Consider the following 27,849-nt stretch of genomic DNA (forward strand, 5'->3'; position numbering starts at 1 on the left):
CTTTAATCCCAGCACCAATCTGAGTATGTGATCTTCTATTTGAACATCTCCACCAAGAGGAGATGTTCTTGCAGATAGGAAATATGGTTGGTTTGTTTTCTTAAGAGAGTCTTTTTATTGAAGTATAAAACACAGAGAAGTACACAGCTCGTAAGCAGAAGAGCTGAATTTTCACAAAGTGAACATGCTGTGTAAGCAGCGCCCAAAGTGAGAAACTAACAACGGTGTTTGCAGTCATCTTTCACACTTTCACAACTGACAGACCCCTGGTTACCTATCCAAAGACCCCAGGAGCCTACAGACCATGTTTAAATATCAGTGTCTCTAACAGACTAGTAAAACTGAAAGAGACTTCTCAAAACCATGAGGAGGCGTGAATAGGCAAAGATCATGTTCCAACCCTATGACACAATCGCTACAACGATGCAAGGGAAGCTCTCTTCCACAGCATGGAAGACCATTTAAGGTAGAAGCGCTCAGCTCAGCGAGCATGTGCACCTCCTTTAGAATCAACTGAGCACTTCCATCAAAATAACTCCATCACAAACCCAGCTGGGGGAAAAACAAAGCTACCACACATAATTCTAATCCCAGAGCCCCTCTAGGACAGGATGGCAGCTAGAAGTGCCAGGAATATCCCAAACAACCTGGGAAGAAAAGCTCATTGTTTTTGACAATTTGATATATTTTATAAAGAAAGTAAGAGGAGATTCCATTATGTAATTCAAAGACTTGTCAAACTACCATCTCCCATGCAGAGGAATTTCTGGCTTTGCTTTCTGTTTTAAAACCCATTTTTGGCATTCACTGTGCAAATGAGGCATTACCCCCACATTACAGCAGGGAATGTGCTTGCAGGTAATAAAAAGCAGCTAAAACTCAACTTAGGAAAGGTGATTTGGGGCCAAGAGGACAGCAGCAAACAATTCCCACCAATTCTTGAATTTTTTTTTTTTCTGTAAGGGGTTGGATGAGGCATTTATCTATACTTTCCCACTCAGGTCTCTTGAGCAACAGTCATCAAGTGGATAACAGCTGGTGTAATCAGCTTGAGGAGGAAGAAAACCTACAGGTATTCTCCTTAGAAGCCTCCAACTAGGACACCAGGTGTATACTAGGTATCTCTGTCACCATGACCAAAGCTGTTTAGATACAAGGGTACAGAGTCTCTTACTCATTCATTCAACAAATATTTATTGAGCATCTCTGAAGTGCCAGATACTCTTGCAGATGCCCAGAGAGAATTCATAGTGCTCAAATTCTCCTGGAGGAGAAAACTAATAATACTATCACAAATAAGTACAGTATGATGTCAGAGGGGCTTCCCAGGCGGTAAAAATGCAGGAGATGCAGATTCAATCACTGGGTTGGGGAGGTCATCTGGAGTAGGAAATGGCAACCCACTCCAGTATTCTTGCCTGGAAAATTCCATGGACAGAAGAGCCTGGTGGGCTACAGTCCATGGTGCTAGAGAGAGTCAGACACAACTGAGTACACAGCACACATGACGTCAGAGTGGTAAGTGCTCGGTGAGGGTTAACAACGAGTGCCTTTTCTGATCAGGTAGTTGGGGAAAGTCTCTTTGAAGAGGTCACAATTGAGCAGACAACTGAATTAAGGAAGAAGTGAATCAAGTAATTGTCTATGAGTAAAGCCACCCAGGATGAGAGTACAACAGAGGCAAAAGCCCTGAGGCAGAAACAGTCTTAGTGTGTTGTAAGGCACAGTAAGAGGTCAGTGTCTCTGCAGCCATCTAAGTATTTGAGCATTTTTATGACATTATACATTAAGGAAGAGACTTTGGATTTTATCCAAAGTCTGATAGGAGCCATGCAAATGTTATGAGAAGAAGGGTGATAAAACCTGGCTTATATTTTTAAATTACCATTCTGGGGACTTTCTTGGGGGTCCACTGTCTAAGACTCCGAGCTCCCCATGCAGGAGGTCCGGGTTCCATCCTTGGCCAGGGAACTAGAAGATTACTACAGTGGTCCACACAAGAGCCAATGGTGGCTGGAGAAAAAGTGACAGTGATGGACAAGATGAGAAGTAGTTGGACGGCGGATACATTTTGAACATAAATCAGGAGGATTAGCTGACAGATATCATTACCCATCTAACACAGATTAAGATGGGAACAGTTACGAAGACTCCAATTATGAGATAAGAGAAATTGGAACCCTAGTGTATTGTTGGTAGAACTGTAAAATGGGGTGACTGTTGTGGAAAATGGTACAGAGGTGCTTCAAAAAATTAAAAATAGAATTACTATATGATCCAACAATCCCACTTCTGGCTATGTATGCCCAAAAGAATTGAAATAGATATTTGCACACCCATGTTCATAGCACTATTCACAATATGCAAGAGGCGGAAGCAACTGTAACACTCATGGATGAATGAACACAGTGTGATCTATTCTACACTGGAATATCACACAGCCTTAAAAAGGAAGGAACTGCTGCCATGTGCTCCAACATGAATGAACTTTGAGCACATTATGTCAAGAAGCCAGCCACAAAAAAACATATGTTTCCACTTCTATGAGGCATCTAAAGTAGTCAAATTCATAGAAACAGAAAGTAGAGTGGTTCTTAAAAGAGGTTGGAGGAACTAAAAAAAGGGAGTCATCGTTTAATGGATACAGTTTCAGAATTATTATCCATAAAAATAGTTAAGAGGGTAAAGTTTACATTAAATGTAAACTACCACAAAATGAAAAATGAAACTCATGTTTAAGGCACATATAAGGAGTATGTCAAGGCTGTATATTGTCACTCTGCTTATTTAACTTGTATGCAGAGTACATCATGAGAAACGCTGGGCTGGAAGAAGCACAAGCTGGAATCAAGATTGCCAGGAGAAATATCAATAACCTCAGATATGCAGATGACACCACCCTTATGGCAGAAAGTGAAGAGGAACTAAAAAGCCTCTTGATGAAAGTGAAAGAGGAGAGTGAAAAAGTTGGCTTAAAGCTCAACATTCAGAAAACGAAGATCATGGCATCTGGTCCCATCACTTCATGGGAAATAGATGGGGAAACAGTGGAAACAGTGTCAGACTTTATATTTCTGGGCTCCAAAATCACTGCAGATGGTCATTGCAGCCATGAATTAAAAGAAGCTTACTCCTTGGAAGGAAAGTTATGACCAACCTGGACAGCATATTAAAAAGCAGAGACATTACTTTGCCAACAAAGTCTGTCTCATCAAGGCTATGGTTTTTCCTGTGGTCATGTATGGATGTGAGAGTTGGACTGTGAAGAAAGCTAAGTGCCGAAGAACTGATGCTTTTGAACTGTGGTGTTGGAGAAGACTCTTGAGAGTTCCTTGGACTGCAAGGAGATCCAACCAGTCCATCCTAAAGGAGATCAGTCCTGGGTGTTCATTGGAAGGACTGATGCTGAAGCTGAAACTTCAATACTTTGGCCACTTCATGCTAAGAGATGACTTATCAGAAAAGACCCTGATGCTGGGAGGGATTGGCGACAGGAGAAGAAGGGAATGACGAAGGATGAGATGGCTAGATGGTATCACTGTCTCGATGGACATGAGGGTTTTTTTTTGTTTTGTTTTGTTTTTTAAACTTTACAATATTGTATTGGTTTTGCCAAATATCGAAATGAATCTGCCACAGGTATACATGTGTTCCCCATCCTGAACCCTCCTCCCTCCTCTCTCCCCATACCATCCCTCTGGGTCATCCCAGCGCACCAGCCCCAAGCATCCAGTATCGTGCATCGAACCTGGACTGGCGAGTCGTTCCATATATGATATTATATGTATTTCAATGCCATTCTCCCAAATCATCCCACCCTCTCCCTCTCCCACAGAGTCCAAAAGACTGTTCTATACACCAGTGTCTCTTTGGACATGAGTTTGAGTAAACTCCAGGAGTTGGTGATGGACAGGGAGGCCTGGCGTGCTGCAATTCATGGGGTCGAAAAGAGTCGGACATGACTGAGCTACTGAACTGAACTGAAGCATCTATTATGTTTAAGATAGCCATAAATGAAATTACGAAGCATCCTAAAGAACAAAACTACAGATTTCATCTGTATCATATTAAGTTTGCAAATTTGCTTCCTTTTATAATATAGATACTATATACATATTAGAACTGTAGTATATGCATATAAAAATAAATACATGACCAAACATAAAAAAAAAAATTCCAAGAAAAAGTCTTTAACAAATGGGAAACTGGAATTACCATTTACTGATAAAGTCTGAGAAGTGAAGGTTTATAAGGAGGAAATCAAGTGGACTAAGTCTGAGATGCCTTTAAGATACATCCAACTGGAAATGTGGAATAAGATACAGTCTATGTGAGTCTGGAGTTCAAGGGAGAAGTCTAGGCTGGCGATAGAAGTGTATGAGTCATCAGCATTGTCACAGTGTTTAAAATCATGGGACTAGACCAACTCAGTAGGTGAAGGAGTAAAGACAGAAATAAAAATCTGAGAACTCAGCCCTGGGAGACAGAAAGAGTAGACCCAAGAATGACCAATCCATGAGCAGGAGGCCGGAAGAGGAATTTGAGACTGGCAGATTCAGAGAGATATGATGGGTGCTTGAACTGAAAGGCCACGCAGAATTGGCATTGAAGAGTCCGTGATGGGTCATGAGCAAGAGAGAAGAAATAGAAGCAGAGAGAAGAGGAGCTATTCAGATTCTCACAGACAAAATGGCCTCAAATTCTTTAGCCGTCTCAGTACCCGTGAGAACTGCTTGTTCTTGGTTTTCTACTTTTCGGTGTCTGTGAGCTTACCTGTTCTGTTTGCAGTAACCTTCAAGGCAACCGGAATGAGTTTCTGTTCTTTACCACCAAATAATCCCTGATGTAATCCTAAAGGAAAGGGACTTCCTTGCCGTCTGGTGGTTAAGAATTCGCCTTGCAATGAATGGGATGTGGATTCGATCTCTGGTCGGGAAATTAAGAGCCCTGCTGTGGAGCAACAGAGCCTGCATGCCCCAAGAAAAGATTGCAACAGAGACCCAACACAGCCAAATAAATATGTCTTTAAAAAATGCTAAAGCAAGCAGACAATACAGGTGATGGGTAAGCAGTAAAACCAATTGGTCTCAATCAAAAATTCTGTATTTTACATGATGGATTGCAGCATTTGGCCTCAGTTCTTCACTTCTCCCTGGAGCCATGCCCTCTGCCTTGTAACCTTGCAGTGCACATCTTCCATGGGTGAGCTGGCCCCTGGGCTGCCTCTTGACTTGATGTAAGCAGAGGCTTTACGGATCTGTACGCTGGGGCTGGTTCTCTAGATCCACTGTTACTGCCAAGACTGATGGAGAAGGAGAGATGGGTGTGGCAGAGCAAAGTCACCTCACCCCATCCTACAGCCAGCCAACCCTAGGCACACAGGCAACTCACCCGATCAGCAGGACCTCAGGGACACCAAACACATGAGCAGTGAACACTTACTGTTGTGTGCTTCTTGTTGTTGTTGTTTAGTCGTAGAGTTGTGTCTGACTCTTGGTGACCCCATGGACTGTAGCCCGTCAGGATCCTCTGTCCATAGGCTTCTCCAAGCAAGAATACTGGAGTGGGTTGCCATTTCCTTCTCCAGAGGATCTTCCCAATTCAGGAACTGAAGCTGCATCACCTGCACTGGCAGGTGGATTCTTTACCACCTTGTCACCCGGGAAGCCCGTGTGCCCGTAAGGTTTTTTAATTGCTATAGTCACAATTTTATAATTGCAAGTCACTATGTAGTAAAGATAACTGATACATCATAGACAATAGCGCTTCCCTGATGGCTCAGACAATAAAGAATCTGCCTGCAAGGTGGGAGATCCAGGTTCAATCCCTGGGTCGGGAAGATCCCCTGGAGGAGGAAATGGCAACCCACTCTAGTATTCTTGCCTAGAGAATCTCAAAGACAGAGGAGCGTACATGGGCTCAGTCCCATGGGCTCCCACGGGCTACAGTCCACGGGATTGCAAAGAGTAGGACACCGCTGAGCAACTAACACTTTCAGACAATAATGCTAATTGGACTTGATTGACTTATCTTCTATTCACAATTATCACCACTGACAAATGAAGACAAACTTGGCCCCCAAAATGGCCAAATATGGACAAAAAGTAATTGACAGAACAAAAAAGGACCTTTGAAAATATCTAGGGGGTTCATGATCTGACTGATCATGAACCCCAACTACTGTACTACAATTTTACAGTTCTTGGCAAAATAAATGACATATAAATAAAGAGAGAAACAAATAAAATCATGTAAAAGACTGTGAGGTATTCACTAGCTGTCCATCAACAGGTAAATGGATAAATAAGATGCGATGAAATATTACTCAGCCATAAAAAGGAATGAATTTGAGCCAGTTGTAGCGAGGTAGATGAACCTAGAGCCTGCTGTCTAGAATGAAATGTCAGAAATAGAAAAATATTGTATATTAATGCATATATATGGAATCTAGAAAGATAGTACTAATGAATCAATTTGCACAGAGGGAGTGGAGACACAGAGGTAGAGAATGGACTTGTGGCCACAGCAGGGGAAGAAAGGAGAAAGTAGTATTGACATATATACACTATTAACTGTAACACAGATAAATGATGGGAAATTGCTGTATTACACAGGGAGCCCGCCTGGCACTCTGTGATGACCTAGAGGGGTGGGACAGGAGAAAGGAGGGACACTCACAAGGGAGGGGATATATATATATATATATATATAATGATGACTGATTTATATTGTTGTACAGCAGAAACCAACAGAACTTTGTAAAGCAATTATCCTCCAATGAAAAATTTTCTTAAAAAATGAAAAAAGAAACAGAAAAGCTCTATTAAATAAGTATAATAGAGAAAAAAAGACTGAGGTATTCAGACTCTTCAACTCATGATTTGCTATACATGTGGCTGAAAACCAAGAAACAGTCTTATTCTTTCAGCATAAAAACATCATTTATCTTCAGTGAGTGGTTACATGGTCTATTTGTACTGTTACGTCAAACTGTACATTGATTCCAAAAACATTAGAGAATGATTTTAGGAAACTCAAGTTAGTACAGCTCTCATAAATAATATTCACAGACTGTAAGAAATTATGAACATAGAGTTGTGAACATAAAATATATAAACCTATTTTATAAGAAGTACAAAAATTCTCAGTAAACTGAAATTAATATTTCAGCAGTCCATTCTTTTATTCTGATAACATCATGAGGCTCAGAAACTTATGAAGATTGAAAGAAGGTCAACTAACAACTTATTTGCCTCAGATCAAGTTTGAAATTTTGTCATTTTCCCTTAGTAACTATTTGTATTGTACATTGAAATAGTAAGCCTCAAAGCTGAAGTGTGAAAATTCGCAATGTTTCAAATTGAAGGGTAGCTCAACTGTAGAGCTGGGAGAAGAGAAAAAATAAATAGCAACAAAACCCTTAGCTATTATCCTTGGGACTCCTGGAGTCAAGAATACCAATAAATACTAGTCCATGGTCAGCCCACAGTTTAAAAATATTAAATTCCTACAGGAGGTCCTTTCCTTGAACCTGAGTCTGATTGTCTTAAGGTCTTTAATAGCCATTCAGAAAACTTAAATATGCCTGAATGCATTCAGCAGCTGGTCTTCAAAAACCACAGTATTCTAGAATTCAATGTGAGCAAAGTTTAAGGTTAAAAACTGGTTTCCAAAACTATGTGACTCCCATGACAAGCTCAAAGACCTGTTCCTTAAATACCAAAACATTCATGCAACCTTTAAAAGGCGTCCATAATGCAGCTTTGTTACCTATGCTGGCAAACACATGGAATCACAGGTTTCCAGTTTAGGGATCATGAGTTCTGAAATTTCTCATAATACACAGAGAGAAAGGTAAACATTTTTAAAAGACATTAGAGATCTGAGATTAGGATCTTTTAGCTTATGGTTCTCACACACACAGTTTTGTCCTCTGACACTCATATTCATTTTTCTATAGAAAAAGTGGTCACAAAAATGACTTCACTTATAGAAACCTAGAATATCATCTGTTTGCTGCTGCTGCTAAGTCACTTAAGTCATGTCCGACTCTGTGCGACCCCATAGACGGCAGCCCATTAGACTCCTCTGTCCCTGGGATTCTCCAGATAAGAATACTGTTTAAATATGTATAAAAGCATTGCTCTAATGTTATAATGTCACACTGTAAGAAATATTTTATAGACATGTATACATATACACGTGTGTGTGTGTGTGTGTGTGTGTGTGTGTGAGTTGCTCAGTTGCATTTGACTCTTTGCGATCCCATGGACTGTAGCCCACAAGGCTCCTCTGTCCATGGGATCATCCCAGCAAGAATACTGGAGTGGGGTGCAATTTCCTTCTCTAATACATATACATATATACTATCATAATGCTTGAAACAACACATTTTTAAAATCAAATTTTAAATTTTATATGAAAGACTGGATGTAAGAAAACACCTCTTCCACATTATCACCTGAATTAACTTTAAGCCAAACTGTAATGATTTTTAAGACTTTTTCTGACTAAACAATTTCACGTTTTTAAGGATTCTTCCAAAGTCCATGTCTTGAAAAGAGCATAAAAGAACCTGTCCCATACAGCCCTCATCAGCATTTCTGGCCTCATCTGTAACAACTCCTGACATCAAGAGCCAAGCACCCTCCACTCCAGCCACAAAACTCCGCATTCTTCACTCAAGCTCTGGCCTCTTGCATCTTCTCCATGTGGCAGGCTCTACTGGCTTTGCTGAAGTGCTCTGGTTACCATCTACCCATGTTGCAAGACCTACCCCAACTGAAGCCATCCCCACCCTTCTTAGCCCAAGACACACTCCATCGCCATTAATGCAGACCACTATCTTCACCCTCAGAGGAGAGGACCTCCAGAGAAGAGCTATTTTCTCCACTCAGCTTGGCAGCCCCCAGTACTTGGCATATAATCAGTATTCAATAAAGCTCTGTGGAACGGGAGGGAGAAGGAAAAGAAGAAAAACAAACATAAAACCATGTGCAGGTCCTGAAGAGCAGTACGGACCTCAGGAGTGAGGATGGCTAGTTTTCACTGTGTCTCAGTTCACAAAGCTTATGATGGTTTTTTGTCTTCTGTGTTTCTCTAAAACGTCACTTGCACCCAAAAGTTTTCACATAAAACTCTAGAGTAAGGACCAGCATGTTCATGGCCCAATTTTGTAAAAAGAATGGACTTTTTAATGTCCTGCTCTTCCCACTCCATGCCCGGCTATGGCTTTGCCACAGACTCCCAGTGACCACACATCTGCTAGATCCAATGGGAAGCTCTCACTTCAATGTACTTGGTGTGTGGGGTTGATGATGATGTTGAACCTTCATTACTGAATCTCTGATCCCTCCTGGCACCCAGGATCTCATCCTCTCCCAGATGCTCTGCATTTTCCCCCACTGCATCTGCCCCTGGGTTCCCCCCACCTTCTCTTTACTTCCCCCAGATGTTGCTATTTCTTGAATTTCCAGGTTTTATTCTTCTGCCCTTCTTTTATCAATGCCGTCTCATCTATCCCCCAAATTTTTAAGTATCATCCGCTACTGACTTCTGAACGTGTGCCTGAATTCAGCCCCATCTCACACCCAAGCTCCCTTTTCCTGCCTATTGGCTACAGAACACAACCCTAAATGGAGTCAACACAGGCTCATCCTCTCCTCCCATGCTCCCTCTGGTGTGAACTGCATACCACTCCATCAAGCTCCCAGGGCAGAAACTCAGGAAATGTTTCTCAAGGCTCCCTCTCCATCAGCACTCGTACCCATCAGATACTGAGTCCTGTGTCAAAGTATTGCTTTGATTTCTCTCCTCTCCACAGGAGAGGACCAGCCCAGGTCCCTCACCATCTCCCATCCATACTGTCCAGCATGGTTACGGTTGTTGGCTTTCTAAATCATTCCTCCCCCACACATCTTATGCATAATGCTAGTATGGCTGCCCACCTAAAATGCAAATATAAATGCAGACTCACTCCTCTGCCAAAGCCCTTTAACTGCAACCCTGACTAAAGGTAAAGGCCAAGCTGCTTCCCTGCCCACAACACTCTCCGTGATTTGGGTGTCTGATCGCCCAACCTCACCTTCCCTGGAGCATGACCCCACAACCTTCCCTCCAGCCACATACATCACTGTCGCTCTTATACAGTCTTCCCAATGCTATTTGTATGTCCACTGTCTTACTTGTGAGGTTCCTGCTTCCTGGAATTCTTCCTATGTTGTATGACTAGAAAATGGCTCTTCATCCTTTAAGAACTAGCTCAAGGGCTTCCCTGGTGACTCAGTGGTGAGGAGTCCGCCTGCCAGTTTGGGGGACATGGACTTGACCTCTGATCTGGGAAGATTCCACATGCCTCGAAGCAACTACGCCCATGCGCCACAACTCTAGAAGCTGGGAGCTGCAACTACTGAACCCAGATGCCACAACCACTGAAGCCTGAGTGCCCATGCTTCACATGAGAAGCCACTGCAATGGAAAGCCCATGCGCTGCAGAGAAAAACTCATGCAGCAAAGAAGACCCAGTGCAGCCAGACATAAATACATATTTTTAAAAAGAACTAGCTCAAGTGTCACATCCTCAGTGAAGCCCTCCATGATCAACCCTTGCTCCCAAATCTACTCCATATAGTTCAACATTGTCTTCCTTTATTCTGTCTCTAATCTTGGTTTGTTCTTGGGGTCCAGCACTTTCTACACTACACCGTAATCCTTTCTTGGCATATCTCTTTTCCTGATACACTAAGCTACAAGAAAAGAGAATTTATCTTATTGTGCCTTATCTTTTCACTTTCAACCTGGAGTATTACAAGTTTCAACAAGGAACTGATCTATCAGCAATTAGGACTTTTCTTCTTATCACCAGTGGTACAGGACCAAATAAAAAAGGAAGAACTAAAGCTCCATTGGTAAAGAATCCACCTGCAATGCAGGAGACCCACGTTTGATCCCTGGATGGGGAAGATTCCCTGGAGAAGGAAATGGAAACCCACTTCAGTATTCTTGCCTGGAGAATTCCATAGACAGAGGAGCCTGGCAGGCTGTAGTTCGTGGGATCACAAAGAGTTGCACACGACTTAATGACTAAACCACCACAAAGCAAAATAGATAGTGACTGTCCAGCGTTACCTAGGTAAGAATTGAAGGAAATAAACAGGACAATAGACCTTCTCTTCAGTTAACACTAACTGAATACATTACAGGCCACACCTAAGAGTTGAACACATTATCTCATCTAATCCTGTAATCAAATAGGTATTATTAATACCCCCATTTTACGGATGACGAAACTGAGACAGAGAGGCTAAATAGCTTCCCCAAAGTCTACATACGTGTTCTAGGTGGCAGAACCAGGATTCGAACTCAGGTAATCTGCAACTATCCTGAATTACCTCCCAAAATACACTTCTAGGAGAAAGAGAGCTGAACTGGGAACAGAGGGAAGACAGGATAAGAAAGCAATCTAATGAGCATGCAAGTCTCCTGAGGAGAAATTAAGAGAAGTCTCAACCTGCTGTGGGTGCCAGGAGAGTATCTGTTATTGCTATTGTCCAGTTGCTCAGTCACATCCAACACTTTGTGACCCCACAGATTTCAGCATTCCAGGTCTCCCTGTCCTCCACTATTTTCCAGGGTCTGCACAAATTCTTGTCCATTGAATCAGTGATGCTATCTAACCATCTCATCTTCTGACACTCCCTTTTCCTCTTGCCCTCCTGATTGCCCTCAATCTTTCCCAGCACCAAGGTCTTTTCCAATGACTCAGCATCAAGCTGCCAAAGTATTGGAACTTCAGCTTCAGCAACAGTCCTTCCAATGAATATTCAGGACTGATTTCCTTTAGGATGGACTGGCTGGATCTCCCTGCTGTCCTAGGGACTCTCAAGAGTCTTCTCCAGCACCACAATTCAAAGGCATTACTGAGCCACCAGGGAAGCCCATGGAGAATATCTAGTAGTGGCCAAAATCAGGGCAGGTTGGTAACTGTCCAGAGTCACACGGGTTAGACAGGTGGAAAAATGCAGGGGGAGTGAACAGGAGCCATTCTTATTGGGTTCAGGAGGTTAAGAACCTGGGAAATAGCTCTACCTGTGCAGTCAGTATGTGCTTGTGTATCTGTCTGTCTCTTGACCCAAATACCACTGGCTACTTCTCTCCACTCCCAACTCTTACCTTATCCAGTCTCATTCTTGGTGGAACTGAGTCACTGATTCCTCACCTTACCTATTTATTCATTCAAAGCTGAGGTTCTAGGAGCTGAATTCAACAGACAGAGGCTGGCTTATAGAGAATACTGGAATAAAGGTCAATATATTCTGGGAAAACAGATTCTTTGCAAAAAAAAAAAAAAGGTAAAAAGATTGTTGATAAATAGTCAGGGGTCATTCAATACACTGTCCTTTAGAAACGCAATTGTTAAATACCTAAGTTGAGGGCAGTGCTCAGAAGATCTATCCAACAGGAGAATGAAAGAATAGTCATTAAAAGTCCAAGATTCAGTTTCCAATTTGGCTCCTAATGTCATTTCTTTCACAGTTACCTGAATAGATGCTGGCTCAATATCTCCTGCCTGTAGACATATAAAAAATGTCATGCAGAATCATCTCCAAGCAGGTGGAGAGTTAAAAGGACACTACAAATGAAATTAACAATAGAGAAAAATGCCAATATATCTGACTACAGGAAAATACTAAAGCCCCTATGCTTTTGAACTGTGGTGTTGGAGAAGACTCTTGAGAGTCCCTTGGACTGCAAGGAGATCCAACCAGCCCATCCTAAAGGAGATCAGTCCTGGGTGTTCATTGGAAGGACTGATGCTGAAGCTGAAACACCAATACTTCAGCTACCTCATGCGAAGAGTTGACTCATTGGAAAAGACCCTGACGCTGGGAGGGATTGGGGGCAGGAGGAGAAGGGGACAGAGGATGAGATGGCTGGATGGCATCACCGACTCGATGGACATGAGTTTGGGTAAACTTCGGGAGTTGGTGATGGACAGGGAGGCCTGGAGTGCTGCAATTCATGGGGTCGCAAAGAGTCAGACATGACTGAGCAATTGAACTGAACTGAACTGTGGCTTATAAATTCTTACAAGTCATGCCTTTTTATAGTTATTTGTTCTGTGAATTTATCTTCTCCTCCATCGCCAAACACTCTTGCCAAAGTTCATTTGAGGATATGTTACAGCTTGTTGTATAGGATTTTGGCTACCAGGAAGGACAATGGGCAAGTCAGGGCCAACACTGAGCCACTCAAATCATTAAGAGTGAGACTTTGGAACTTTCTGGCACACACCTTGGGCCAAAGTTGTAACAAACAAAAAGGAGAAAGAAACAACTGCAACCTCATGTTCTGAACGGTGTCACTTCCAGCCTTAATATACTTAATCACTCTTCACACTACTTGGACATTCATCTCTGAATTTCTGGGGTTGCACTCAATTTAACAACCTTAAATTGTTAAAACTTAAAACCTGTTTCAATATCGATCACCTTTTTTATTTTCCAGAGAGGCAACTGTTCAATAGCCTGCAGAATCCAATCTGGGTTCAAAGGGAATCAGGGTACCATCCAGACCTTCTCCTCCTGGTGGGGAGTGGTAATCAATACAGGCTGTTCAATGTTTGGACAGGCTCTCCTGCATCTTAAGGTGACCTCTTGACCCCAAGCAGGCAAGAAAGAACTGTTTATTTCTTGGCACCAGGAGACCAAATTTAATTCTACTTAGCGTTCATGGGCTTTTCATCTCCAAAGTGCTTCACAAATATTAACTAATTAATCTTCACAGCCCTGATGCACAATGACAGAAGATCTTTCAAGTATAAAGACCAAGGGAGGCATGGAACAGCTGTGGAATAGAATGAGGAAGACAACAAACTCCTTTTACCTGGAGGTATTGTTAGCGCTCTTGGTGGCTCCCAGTACTCCACCAAGGCTAGCAGTTTAAGGTTGTGTATGAAAGGACTTCCCTGGTGGTCCAGTGGTTAGGAATCTGCCTGCCGATGCAGGGGTCATGGGTTCGATCCCTGGTCCAGGAAGATCCCACATGCCTCAAGAAAACTAAGTTCATGTGCTGCAACTAAGCCCGCATGCCTAGAGCCCAGGCTCCACAACACGAGAAGCCTCACCACCACAGTGAGGAGTCCAAGTACCACAACTAGAGAGTAGCTCCCACTCATTATGACTAGAGAAAGCCCATGCGCAGCAACGAAGACTCCGCACAGCCAGGAAGATCCCGTGCAGCCAAAAAATAAATAAATATTTTTTTTAAAAAGATGAGTATGAAAAATGGTGTTGAAACAAGAGCTGCTGTGGCGACAGAGCCCAAGATTCCTACACAACTAAGCCTCAGTTCCCTCCAGGGCAAGTGAGGTTGACTGTAGAATAATCTCCAGACAGTGCGTACAAGGATTCAACAAGGCAACACGCATCAAGATCTTAGCACAAAGGACCCTGGTGAGTGCTCAATAAACACTAAGCTGTGTATTAATCAAGAAGGAGCCATGGCTTCCCCCTGCCTGAACTGAAAAATGGGTTAAACAGCTTCAGAAAATCTGCAGACATTGTTCATTTTTCCATTTGTGAGAAACAATGAATTCAGTCAAACTATACACAACCCTGTTGAAGACTGAATTGTGTCCCCCGCCCCAGATTCCTACGTTGAAGGTCTAACCCCCAGCACCTCTGAATGGGACCTTTTTCGGAAACTGGATTACTGCAGAGATGAGGTCAGACTGGAGCAGGGTAGGCCCTAATTCAGTATGATTGGCGTTTCATAAAAAAGGGATATTTGGGGATGCAGACACCCAGACAGAGGAAGAATGCCATGTGATGAAGGTACGGATCAGGGTGACACAACAGAAGCCAAGGAATACCAAAGAGCAAACCATCAGAAGCCAGGAGAAAAAGACAATGGGAACAGATTTCTTCCTCCCCAGCTTTCAGAAAGCTGCCAACACCTTAATTTAAGCGAGACAATAGATTTCTATTGTTTAAGCAATATGTTTTGTGGTGCTTTGTTACAACAGCGCTTGCAAACTAACATACTCTCTTTAAAAACTCTAATTTGTTAACAAACAAACAAACCACCATGAACCCGCCGAATTCTGAAAGCAAGTATGTTGGTCTGTTGGTTCACAGTTACCCAAAACATGATGGATGAACAAATTTGGTGCAGTTTCCTCCCCTCACCAAAGAAACAGTGAGCCAAACAGGAAATAGGGTGCTGGAAATCCACACGCCTTGGGGGATGGGGGTAAAAGCTCCTACAATTAGGTAGGAAATCAAACTTGAGTCACCTAAACTTGCTTAGCAAAACTCCAAGTACATAATATTGGGCTGGCCAAAAAGTTCATTCAGGTTTTTCCATATCATCTTACGAAAAACCTAAACTAACTTTTATGGCCAACCCAATACTTCTCAACATCTGGATAAGGACCAAATTGCTTCTTGCAGGGTCTTGTGCGGGATCCCCTGGTGGCTCAGTGGTATAGAATCTGCCTACCAATGCAGGAGAATGGGTTTGATCCTTGGCTTGGGAAGATTCCCTGGAGAAGGAAATGGCAACCCATTCCAGTAGTCTTGCCTGAGAAATCCCATGGACAGAGGAGCCTGGTGGGCTGCAGTCCATGGGGTCTCAAAAGAGTTGGACACGACTGAGCGACTAAACACAGCAACAAGAAGGCTCCTGCACACTCCCATTAGTGGGAATCAGTTAGGGCATGGTGATGGGCTCCCTGACAACTAGCTTTCTAACTATTTCTCCAACATTCTTAGCACCTAACTCATGGCTTTCACTCTCAGTGTTCTTGGTATCGGCACACCATCTCTCATCAGCTCACGTGGCTGGTCCCTCTTAGACTTTTGATATCAACCCAAACATTACCTTCTCTAGAAGATTCCCTCACCACTCTATTCAGGGCTGGCCACACCACTCCATCCCGGCAACAGTGCATTCTACCATCTTATTTTATACTCTTCATGGCATTTAGCACTCTCCTGTGTACCTGGCTTATTATTTATTGTTTACTTGCTGGTGTTAATCTCATCATAGAATTTAAGTTCTATGAGGGCAGAGACTTGTCTCATTCAATATTACATTCCCAGTGATAAACACAGCACACAGGCACTTAATGTTTTTCTGAAAGAATAATTGAATATTGCCTTCAAAGGTGAGTTACTTCCAGTAAGGTGCAAAGTCCTGCAGTTTATTCAAGGGAGAACCACTAGCTGGTACAATGATAAGATTCTGGAAAGTCTCAACATCTATAGAGTTGGCAAACCTAAAAGCTAAGATATTGGAAATGTATATTTAAATGATCCTCCTATAAACAATTTGCTCAGGGTAATATAAACATGTCACATATCCTAAGTAATCTCAGCTTAAATAATTAGTCTAACTGCTTTACCCACTCAGTATTTTTTTTCACACACCATCAAGTAAAAAAATTAAATAAATAAAAATATATATATATGGTTACCACAGGGCTTCCGATAGCTCAGTTGGTCAAGAATTTGCCTGCAATGCAGGAGACCCTGGTTTGATTCCTGGGTATGGAAGATCTGCTGGAGAAGGGATAAGTTACCCACTCCAGTATTCTTGGGCTTCCCTTGTTGCTCAGCTGGTAAAGAATCCACCTGCAATGCGGGAGAACTGGGTTCAATCCCTGGGTTGGGAAGATTCCCTGGAGAAGGGAAAGGCTACCCACTCCTGTATTCTGGCCTAGAGAATTCCATGCACTGTATGGTCCATGGGGTCGCAAAAAGTCAGACACAACTGAGCCACTTTCACTTCACAATTACCACAAAACAAGCTTTTAATAAAATTGGGGATTATCATAACTCAAAAGGCAAAGCTACTTGTTGAAACTTAATATTTCCATCTAATAGTTTTTCTTATAAAAACCCAATTAAAGAAATATAGAACATCAAGATATCTTGAAAAGATGTACCTAAATTCCAATGTTTTATACAATCAGAAATTAAATAAGCATTAAAATCAAAGTTGAATAAATGTCAGTGACCTAGGAGCTATCCATTTCAACTTGCTAAATAATTGTTCTAAGAAAAATAGCCATCCTCAGAGTCACAAGCTCTGAATCCTGAATGTGACCTTTATAGAAAAACAAACAATTATCTGTTTGTATTTTAAAATAGTTATTGGCAAGTCTATTACTCATGTCTTTTAAAGCTACAGTCAAAAAAATTAATAAACCTTTAAGTCATTTAGGCTGAACCATAAATATTACAAACCAGTGCCATGAATAAAAGAAACCCTTAGGCAAGTGTGTGTGCTCAGTCACTCGGTCACATCCAACTCTTTGCGACCCCATGGACTGTAGGCTGCCAGGCTCCTCTGTCCATGGAATTTTCCAGGCAAGAATACTGGAGTGGGCTGCCTTTCCTTCTCCAGGGGATCTTTCCGACCCAGGGATTGAATCCACATCCTGCCATCTCCTGCTTGGCAGGTGGATTCTTTACCACTGGCCACCTGGAACACTGTCCAATACGCATTCTTCTTATTTTCTTTTTTTCCTGTTTTGGTCAGTTATCACACTAGACTCAAAAATATTAGTAAGTATGAAGCTATACATGTATCTTGATAAGTACACAAATGCTAAATAATTATGTACCAGTAAGGTTCAAGAAGTTAGAAGAGAAGTCTAGTCAAGAGAAGATTTCTGGAGCCATCATTAACCACTCAGTCACAGGACCATTATGGTCACAGGAACCGGTCATATGCCATTTGGAGAATAAAGGAGGACAATGAGAAATTCCACACTGTCCTTCCAATGAGGTCACTTTCTTCTGCTGCAAGATAGAATTTCACTCACATCATTACCAATTTCAGGAACAATCAGCTACTAGACCAAGAAGATCATCTCCCTCCATCTGACACTATGAATCCAAAAGACATTTGGTGTTCACTAACACCTATTGGAGAGGAAATGGTAACCCACTCCAGTATTCTTGCCTGGAGAATTCCACGGACAGAGGAGCCTGGTGAGCTGCTGTCCATGGAGTCGCACAGAGTCAGACACGACTGAAGCGACTTAGCATGCATGTATGCATTGGAGAAGTAAATGGCAACCCACTCCAGTATTATTGCCTGGAGAATCCCAGGGATGGAGGAGCCTGGTGGGCTGCTGTCTATGGGGTCGCACAGAGTCGGACACGACTGAAGTGAGTTAGCAGCAGCAACACCTATTACACAACAGTAATCAGGACATCACAACCAACCAGGTCAGCTGCTGGAAATGGATCTGCTGCTACTGCTAAGTCACTTCAATCGTGTCCGACTCTGTGCGATCCCGTAGACGGCAGCCCATCAGGCTTCCCCGTCCCTGGAATTCTCCAGGCAAGAACACTGGAGTGGGTTGCCATTTCCTTCTCCAATGCATGAAAGGGAAAAGTGAAAGTGAAGTCGCTCAGTCGTGCCCAACTCTTAGCAACCCCATGGACTGCAGCCTACCAGGCTCCTCCATCCATGGGATTTTCCAGGCAAGTGTACTGGAGTGGGGTGCCATTGCCTTCTCCAGGAAATGGATCAGGAGGCATTAAACACAAGACTCTCCACCTCATTCTGTGTACATCTCCAGCAGAATCCACAGATGACCTAAAGTCCTATCAGCCTGCATCTGCAACACAGCAAGCGCCATCTTCGAAACAATTCATTGGTCTCCATATTGCTCTAGTCTTCCAGATTATGAACAACTGCGTTTTAGCCAAGTTCAACAGGTTAAAAAAATCAGTCAAACCAAGTGAGGAGCTCTGGAGCCATCCTTAACTGCTTAGTCACATTATAATCCACTGTCGCCTCTACTTCCCTTCATGAGACTTCGGGGATAGATTAAGTGACAGAGGCTAAACAGCTGCATCTGCTCTCCAGACACTATAGCTTATCTGTGCCTCCAGAACCTTTGCGATTTCAACTCTGTAATGTGACTAAGATTTTTTTCTTTATTTTTGACAAGAAAATCTAAACCCCATTCTCTCTCCTTCCACCAAAAGCTTAACATAATAGTTACCTTTTATGCTTCCTGATAATTCAAATGATTTAAAAACGAAAAGGAATGGTTAGAAAAACTGACACAAACATTAAGCATCAAGAAATCTACCAACAAAATATTATGAATCTAACAGAGAAGCTCATTACATTAAGAAATTCCTTCCTTGATGAGATAACTCTAAGAAGACACTGCCCACTACTTGCTTCTCCATTTTCTTATTTGTCCTCCACCACTCACCTCTCCATTCACACGCTAAGTCAAGCACAGTGCTTCCAGATGCAGTTAATTTTTTGCTTATGTATGTGACACATGCTGTTCCTGGTTTTTACAAATAAGAAGTCATTAAATCTCATAATGGCCTATGGAGCAGGATTATTATCCCCATTTCACAGATGGAGAAACTGAGATACAGATTATGTAACTCACTCAAGGTCACAAAGCTATTAAGTACCACAGCCAAGATGGAAACCAAGCAGACTAGCTCCAAAACCCATACTTGAACCAATATATGATGCTGTCTGTTAGAAGAGGTGACTAGGACATCAAAACTAAGAGGGCCTGTATGGTGTAGTGATTAAGACCTCAGGGCCCAGCATCAGAAAGACTTTGTTCACATACAGGCTGAGTCACAAACTAACCTAGATGTCCCATACAAAGCTACTCAGTCCCCTTGGGTCTCAAGTCCATGGTCTGTACACTGGAGGTTCTCCCAAAGAGTAGGGTAAAGATTAAATAAAATAATATATTTAAAGCACTTAGTGGCTGGCACCTAGTAAGGTGTCCATTAGCTATTAAGCTTAAAAAAATAATTACAATTCCATATGGCAAAATGCCTGAGCATGGATGTCCACATACTGCCGTCGATGACTAATCTGAAAATCCTTGAGGAAAAAAATTATTTTTATTCACTTTCGTAAGCAAAGAATCCTGCCAAAATAGTTGATAAATAAACGCTCCTGCATTAGAGATTAAGCATTCATTACAAAGGAATTTTTACTAAAATATACTCAAAGTTAAGGAGAACATATTAAGGCTTTTAAATATATAAAGCTTTAAAGTTTTCAATCAAATTAATGCAAGCACGTATTTTTAATGTCAAATATTGTTCATTGAATCAATCATGTTGCTGCTGTTCTGTTGCTAAGGTATGTCCAACTCTTTGCAGACTCCATGGACTGCAGAACACCAGGCTCCCCTGTCCTCCACCGTTTCTCTGAGTTTGCTCAATTTCATGTCCATTGAGTCAGTGACGCTACCTAACCATATCCTCCTCTTCTGTCCCCTTCTCCTTTGCCTTCAATCTTTCCCATCTTCAGGGTCTTTTCCAATGACTTGGCTCTTCGCATCAGGTAGCCAAAGTACTAGAAGTGCTTCAGACACATATATTTAATATAGAATATTGTTCATTAAGTCAACTACATAGTAAAAAACAAACAAACAAACAAACAAAAAGAAACTAGTCTAAAGAGACTGGAAAGAGATTGAAGAGATATATGCCCACATACAAGAGGGGGCCTTGTTTAGAATCTCATTTGAACATTGTAACTATTAAAACATTTTTTTTTTTAGAAAATCAGAAAATTAAATAAGGTAATAATAGAAATTGTTAGTTGTATCAGGTATGGTAATAATACCGTGCTGATCCAAGATATCATTTTTATTTTGAGATACAACTGTTTTACAGGTGAAAAAGCCTGACTTTTTCTTTAAGTATCCAAGCCAAAAAAAAAAGATAAATGAAATAAAAATGGTAAAACATGGGAGTGTTCAATCTGGCAGACAGGTTCAGAGGATTTACTGTATCTATTTTGGAGGGATTTGGAAATTTCCACCAGAAAAAAAAGTTTTAAAAATAATAAGGAAAAGCAAAAATTCCTCATCCTGCATCAGAAGCCACCTTCCCTAAACATCTCTCAGATAGGAGGCATTCTTTAACTCTTTTGTTTATTATTTATTAGTTTTTCTTTCTTAAAAAGACTATTTTAGTATTTCCTTGCCTGTGGGTGTTTATTTTTTAAATGTAGCCCCTTTTAATTGCTGCTCCATCACATTCAGTGGCTCTTAACTGTCTGCTGTGATACTACTGTGCTCCTCCTTCACTTTGTGTCTTTCCATCTCTTATCATCTACCTTATATAATGTTTACATCATCAAGATTAATTAGTGATAATGTTTTTAAACCATGAGCCTTCTACTTTGTCTACAGATTGTGTTTTTATTACTATGATCATATAATATTGTTCAAAGCATATCAGATAAAGTAGTATGAATATATTTCATATTCAGTTCAGTTTTAGTTTGTCCTTGGAGTTTCTAATCGCTTTTCTTTTTTTCTCACACTATTTGCCTTTAGCATATCCTTCACTTTCTTCAAACCCTTCATCATATCAAGCATTCAACAGGATGGCTTTAATTCCAATTAAGATGTTTTTCTTCCTATGTTTTATACATACTAAATCTGTCACATGAAAGAAGAAATTCTCACTCAGAAAATAGATTTCAAAGCCTATTTTACCCATTTTTAAACTGAACTGAGAAGTTCATTTGCTTGAGGACTGTCCAAACATATCTATAAACTTATTCAGAGTGGGCAGAAAATGTCCTTATAGGAGAGGAGGTAGGGAGTGATGGGAGAAGCTTATGCAGTTCTAGCAAAGCTTATGTTAAAACTCAGTGGATTCACACCATGCATTTATGAACATCAGTGAATTTACAATGAATGCTGAAACCACTGCATTTTTAGAGACGTGAAGTATACATCCACGTGAATTTCCTGATTTATGTTTACATTTAGAACAATCCTACCCTCATCCAAACTTATGAGTCGTAACCATGCACTATAACTTTGATAGAGGGGAAAAATAATCTGCAAAAATAATCTGTAGGAAATAGAAATCTCAAACAAAATTACTTCACTTCATAAGGGAGGGTGTGCATGTTCAGTCATGTCCGATTCTTTGCAATCCCATGGACCGTATCCCGCCAGGCTTTCCTGTCCATTTAATTTTCCAGGCAAGAGTACTGGAGTGGGTTGCCATTTCCTACTCCATAAGCTTAATTTCAAATGCTAAAGAAAAAAAAATTAAGCTAAAAAGGCATAGATGACTGTTTAAAAGTCAAATCAAAGCTTTAGCCAAAATATTTCATCATATGGAGGCCCAAATGACCAGTCAAAAGGAAATTAAACAGTATTAAGAACTGAGGCTCTGGAGTTGGCAAAACCTGGGTTCAAGCCACCATCTGCCACTCACTAAATGGATGATCTCAGTTGGTGAGAATATAAACTGAGATAGCCATTACAGAAAACAGTACAGGGATTCTTCAAAAAATTTATAATTACTACACAATCTAGCAGCCCTACTTCTGGGTATATATGCAAAGGAATCAAAATCACTATCTTTAAGAGTTACCTTTATTCCCATGTTCACTGCAGCATTACTCACAATAGCTAACAAAGAGAAACAATCAAAGTGTCCATCAACCTATGAATGGATAAAAATGATGTAGTGTGTGTGTATGTCTCTGTGTACACACACACACACACATGCACGCATGCACGCACGCACAATGGAGTACTATTCTGCTATGAAAAAGGAGGGCATACTGATCTGGGACAAGACAGATCAATCTTGAGCACATTATGGTAAGTGAAATAAATCAGAAGACGACAGACAAATACTGTATGACATCACTTATGTGTAGAATCTAAAAAGGCTGAATTCATAGAAACAGACACCAAAAGAGTGGTTACTAGGACTAAGGGATGGAGGAAAAGGGGAGATGTTGGTCAGAGTGCAAACTTTCAGTTGTAAGATGAATAAGCTCTGGGGATGTAATGCACAGCAGGGTGATGACAGTTAACAATACTATATTATATAATGGGCCGTTGCTAGGCAGTAAGATCCTAAATGTTCTCACTACAAAAAAACAAACAGTGATCCTGCAACATGATGCAGGTGTTAGCTATGGTGGTAACATTTTGTAAAATATAAACCCATCAGGCCAACAGGTTGTACACCTTAAACTTACACACCTTAAACTTACACAATGTTTTATGTTAATTATAGGTCAACAAAGTTGAAAAAATAAAAGAGTGACTGAGTGATCTGAGGCCATAAAAACCTTACCACATTGTAGTTTTCTTAAAGTAAGCGATTCTGTCTGACTAGGTGCTGTGGGGACTAAGAGTGGTAAGCCATAAAAAGCATTTGGGTCCAGTGGTTAAGAATCCATTGCATGCGGCACAGGTTCAATCCCTGATCGGGGAGCTAAGATCCCATATCCTACATGATGCAGCCAAAAAATTTAAAAAATAATAGTAAGTTTTAAAAAATAGCACAGGGTGGGAGAGAAGTTCTAAAGGGAGGGGATTCATGTATAAGCTTAGCTGATTCACTTTTTTGTACAGCAGAAACACAACATTGTAAAGCAATTATACTCCAATTAAAAAAAAAACTCAGAAGCCATCTTGTGTCTGAATGTTGGTCATTTCTTCATAAAAAAGTTGCTTTGATAATTCCTTTTCTATGCTACTCATGCACAAAAATAGTTGTATATGTGAACACAGAGCAATGTAAGGTAAAACGCAGCACAGTGCAGTGGTTAAGAACACAGGCTTTGGAGCTGGACTGCCTGCATTCAAAGCCTGGCTTCAAGCCATCAGTGCTAAGCAAATTATTTAATTTCGTATCTATTTTAGTTTCCTCATCTGTAAAACAGATCAGCTTCATGAGGCACTTAAAAGATTAAATTAGTTAATTTTAGTACAGCATCTGACACAAAGTAGGGGGTGGGCTGTATAAATTTTTGATACATAAATTTCAGTACTGTTCATATAGATACAGATATATCATTCAGCAAATGCTTAGTCATGCTCTGACATATCCATACTGTGGAATAACCCTCAACAGTTGAACATAAATAGGCACTGACTTTTTAAAAATACAGGTTAAAGAAATACTTCCAGGTGAGAAACTCAAGTTGCAGAAGAATAATTACAACTTGAAGACAACTCACAAAAACGTACAAGTTTATATATTCGTATATGTTTTTCAAAGAACAGGAAACATTCTGGAAGGATAGACACTAAACTGCTAAAGAGTGATCCATTACCTCTGAGGACCTAGGTTCTGGTCTAGGTGCTGTAATAATTAGCTGTACAACCTTGGCTGTACCACCTAAACTTAGTAAACACACAAGAATAGCTTCCTTAACTTAAAAGACAGGGAGAATTAGGGATGACTGGATTCAGCAATTTCTGCAATCAATTCCAAGCCCTCAAATCCCCTGGTTTTGACTATGAGATTCTGGTGCTTTCTATAAATAATAACACTGAATTCTCTAATACTCCACTCTGCTCAGTATTTATCAAAAACCCTCTGGAACAGGGCACATTGTTTCAAAAGCACAGCCCCTGCCAGATGGAAACTCGCTCTGTGTGGGTTCAGTTCCATCAGTAGATCATGCTCTTGGTAATAAAATCTTTCTTCACTCCCAGCCCCCGCACCAGAGCCATGTGTTCTTAGAGAGAAGTGCTCTATCAATTGATACACGAGCAATAGCTCTTTTATTGCCATCTTTGCTTTTTCTGTGGATTGTAATCAGAAATATATTTACACCATCATTTACAGACATATGTGGTCCAATTAATCTACCCACAAACAAGAAGACACGACATTGCCGTTGCAAATCAGGAACATGTTTCCATCATCCTCCCGATGACCAATGAGAGAAACGCTCTCTGTCACTGACACTAGTCTTGATTCATGGTCACTGTTGAGTGAACCAGAACCTCAGTCCTCAGTCTCCTTTACTCTCCATATATCTTGCTGATGAGACCTGCAATTTCACCCTCACACCTTCCCATCTAGCTTTCTTACCTCCCTACAGCCTTCTGTCTCCCCAGCCCACTCCACCAATAAGCTCACCACTCTATGTCCCCAGCTCCTACCATGATGCCTAACACAGCAGGCATCAAAAATATTAATTCAATTGATTCATGCTATACACACACACAAAAACTATTAACTCAGTCAATACCCAGTATTACCGGATTAATGTTCCTAAAGGAAAGTATTGATTATATAAACCCTGGAAAATGTGTAACGTGTCAAACATTGTACTCTCTTCTGATTATAGGAAGAATGTTGTATTGCTCCCATCCTTATTGAGAAATGCCAGATTCATGGACAACAGTGAGTCTCTGTACCTACCAAAAAGAATAGAATTTATCACCAACTCTGCTGTTCACAGACTACTGTGGTCTCAAAGTTTGTGTCACCTGAAAACTGTACGTTGAAACCTAATACCCAATGTTGAGAGACTTGCAGAGGGACTGGGTCATGAGGCCGAGCTCTTGTGAATGGGATTAGCGCCCTAATGAGAGACAGTTGATGCCTCTCCCCTCGATGCACCGCAACCCCTGTCATTCCATTCATCTCTGACTCCCATCCATCCTTCATCATCTAGCTTAGTAGGTCTTCTCTCAAAGTCTTCCTACTTTTGTCAATAACCCTTTCCCCAACAGGCTTCATCTATGCTCCCATGGCACTTGATATGTCAATAAAACAGCACCTCCTCTATGTTCTTTACAGATTTCAATAAGATTTTCTTGAGGACCTGTTCCGTACTTCATTTTGAGTTGGGAATCCTCAGGTCAACAAGAAAGATCAACCTCTGGCCATGGTGTAGCCACAGAGGGCACACATAGAATAAACTGCTACTCAAATTATTTTTTCATTAAAATTGTGATAAGTACCCTTTACAAACAGATAAAAAGTACAAATAGGATTGCTGCTGCTATACTGAGATCCAGATTAACACAATCTATTACAACACGGTACCTCCGGAATGTACTTCATAAACATTTATGGGAGTCCACCAAATTGTCTTTTCTATTAAAAGTTAAGTTGATTGCGAGTAGGGAACATGTCTCAGACAGAAGAGAAAAAGAACAGGATAGTTGCAGCCATAACTCTGACTTACCACTGATATAACCTCGACCTGACCTCTTTGATTTTCCAATTCCTCATTCATATAAGAGAATAAGTTTTTAGAAACTATTACAGGAACTGCACATGGAGTATTATCTTTTTATCTACCCCACTTCAATTAGCATATATTATTAATATGTCAAGAACTGGGGAAGTATTCATTGCATTGGTGCTAAATCACTGGCCAAGGCTGGGGCTAGCTCTCTTACGACCTTTTATCAAGGCAAGGACCAATGTCAATTGTGCAACATCTACTCAATCCTTTATAATTAAAATGTGGAATAAACTCTCGAGATAAGAAGCGTAAGCATTTCCTGGCGGTGCTTGAGAGATTAGAAAGCTCTGTCCTCACAAAACGCCCTGTACGCGATGAGAAGACGGTGTTTTCCTAAGGAGACGTTTCTGAATCGTCCCATGACTTCACATCTCTCAATCTCAGCAACAGGGAGGGGCGAGGAAGAGATTCATCCCCGAAACACGACGACACTGGCTGATTCTAACACTTTCCCCAGTTCCACTACTCCCTTCTAGACTCCAGCAGCTGGTCTCTGTCTTTTTTCTTTTCTTTCTTTGTGCAAACCAAGGCCAGAACAAAACCAAAATAACACACTCTGTGGTGGAGGGACTTCCCTGGAGCCCCGTCCTTGGCCTCCAAACCTCTGCTGTGAGACGCCACAGCTGGCATCTTCTCTGCCAAGTCGCCACCCCCTTACACACATACACACAAGCACTGCGGCTCTGTCTGCTCGACACAGTGGGGAAAGCGCTCCGTGTAAGACGTAAACACAAGGCCAGACAGCCCTGTTCTCGTCTTGGTCCTCCTCTTTTTCTGCAGCCATTTTGGCTCCCAAGGGAGTCATCTCAAACTTCCACAAATCAATGTTTCAAATATACTTCAAGCCCATGTTGGCAAAGCATGTCACTTGTATGGATAAAATCTAACTTAAAGATAATTGGTCTGATAATGTGCTTAAGTTTTCTATTTTGCTTTTGAACAGTTTAGGAACATTATGCGCCAGACACCAGAAACCCAATAGTTTCAATTATTTATTATGTACCAGGCACTAAATGATTTATCTGAAATGGCCAAGAAAATCATCATTGCAAGGCTGTGAGGTGGGAGCCAGTGTGTCAGTGGGTTAGATGGTTACTCTGCACTCAGGTGGCAGATGTATCAGTGCCTTTATGCTGTCATTTGGGCTTGAGGCTTCTATACTTAATGGGTTCCAACTGTATAGAAGGAGCTGTCTGTGGCCCTTTGGAGCAGGGTCTAAATATTAACAACACGGGTACCAGAAAACTCCAAGATGGCCCTATTCAGAGAATGATGATGTCTTGGGGAATTTTAATAGCCAGATCAACCCACTCCCCAAGAACGATTTTCTATCTGTATGTGGCAAGCTGTTAGCTGATTCAATGACAGGTGAATGTTATAACTATAAAGAGAGAGATGGAAAGCACAGGAAATGCTGCAGACACTGATTTCATCAGCAAGAAAAAACGGCCTCGCAAAGAAAACACAGGCATTGAAGGGATGTCTCAAGAAGAAAATCTTGTGTTTTTTCCTTGGGGGCAGGGAAAAAACCACCACCGTTGGCTTTTCAGTTAGTAGAAAATAGCCACCTCCTTTCCCTTCTCCCATTTCCTTCCTCTGAATGCCCACATGGTGCAGAGCATTGACTAGACCAGATTCAACTCCACCAGAGAAAATGCAGAGAAATGGTCCAGAGAAAGAAACCAATAGTTAACACTGACAATTTGCTACATCTCAGCAATCCAAGTTCGAGTTTGGAGGGGGGAAAAAAAAGTCATAACGTTTCAGGTTAAAAAAAAAAAATCTCTCCAACTTCAA

At 41.3% G+C, this 27,849-nt stretch overlaps 1 protein-coding gene and 1 long non-coding RNA gene across 12 annotated transcripts in view; both read right to left on the bottom strand.

The window, feature by feature from the left end:
* Positions 1-27,849, bottom strand: part of ITPR1 (inositol 1,4,5-trisphosphate receptor type 1) — a 354,068-nt gene that overhangs the window by 267,886 nt on the left and 58,333 nt on the right. The gene's annotated exons all lie outside the window — the stretch shown is intronic.
* Positions 5,088-5,584, bottom strand: LOC129634760 (uncharacterized). The gene is made up of 2 exons (XR_008705888.1): positions 5,443-5,584; positions 5,088-5,302 (listed from the first exon to the last, which is right to left on the bottom strand). It is a non-coding gene; the product is annotated as an uncharacterized LOC129634760 (long non-coding RNA).

This window comes from Bubalus kerabau, chromosome 20 (assembly GCF_029407905.1).
Source record: "Bubalus kerabau isolate K-KA32 ecotype Philippines breed swamp buffalo chromosome 20, PCC_UOA_SB_1v2, whole genome shotgun sequence".
NCBI lineage: Eukaryota > Metazoa > Chordata > Mammalia > Artiodactyla > Bovidae > Bubalus > Bubalus kerabau.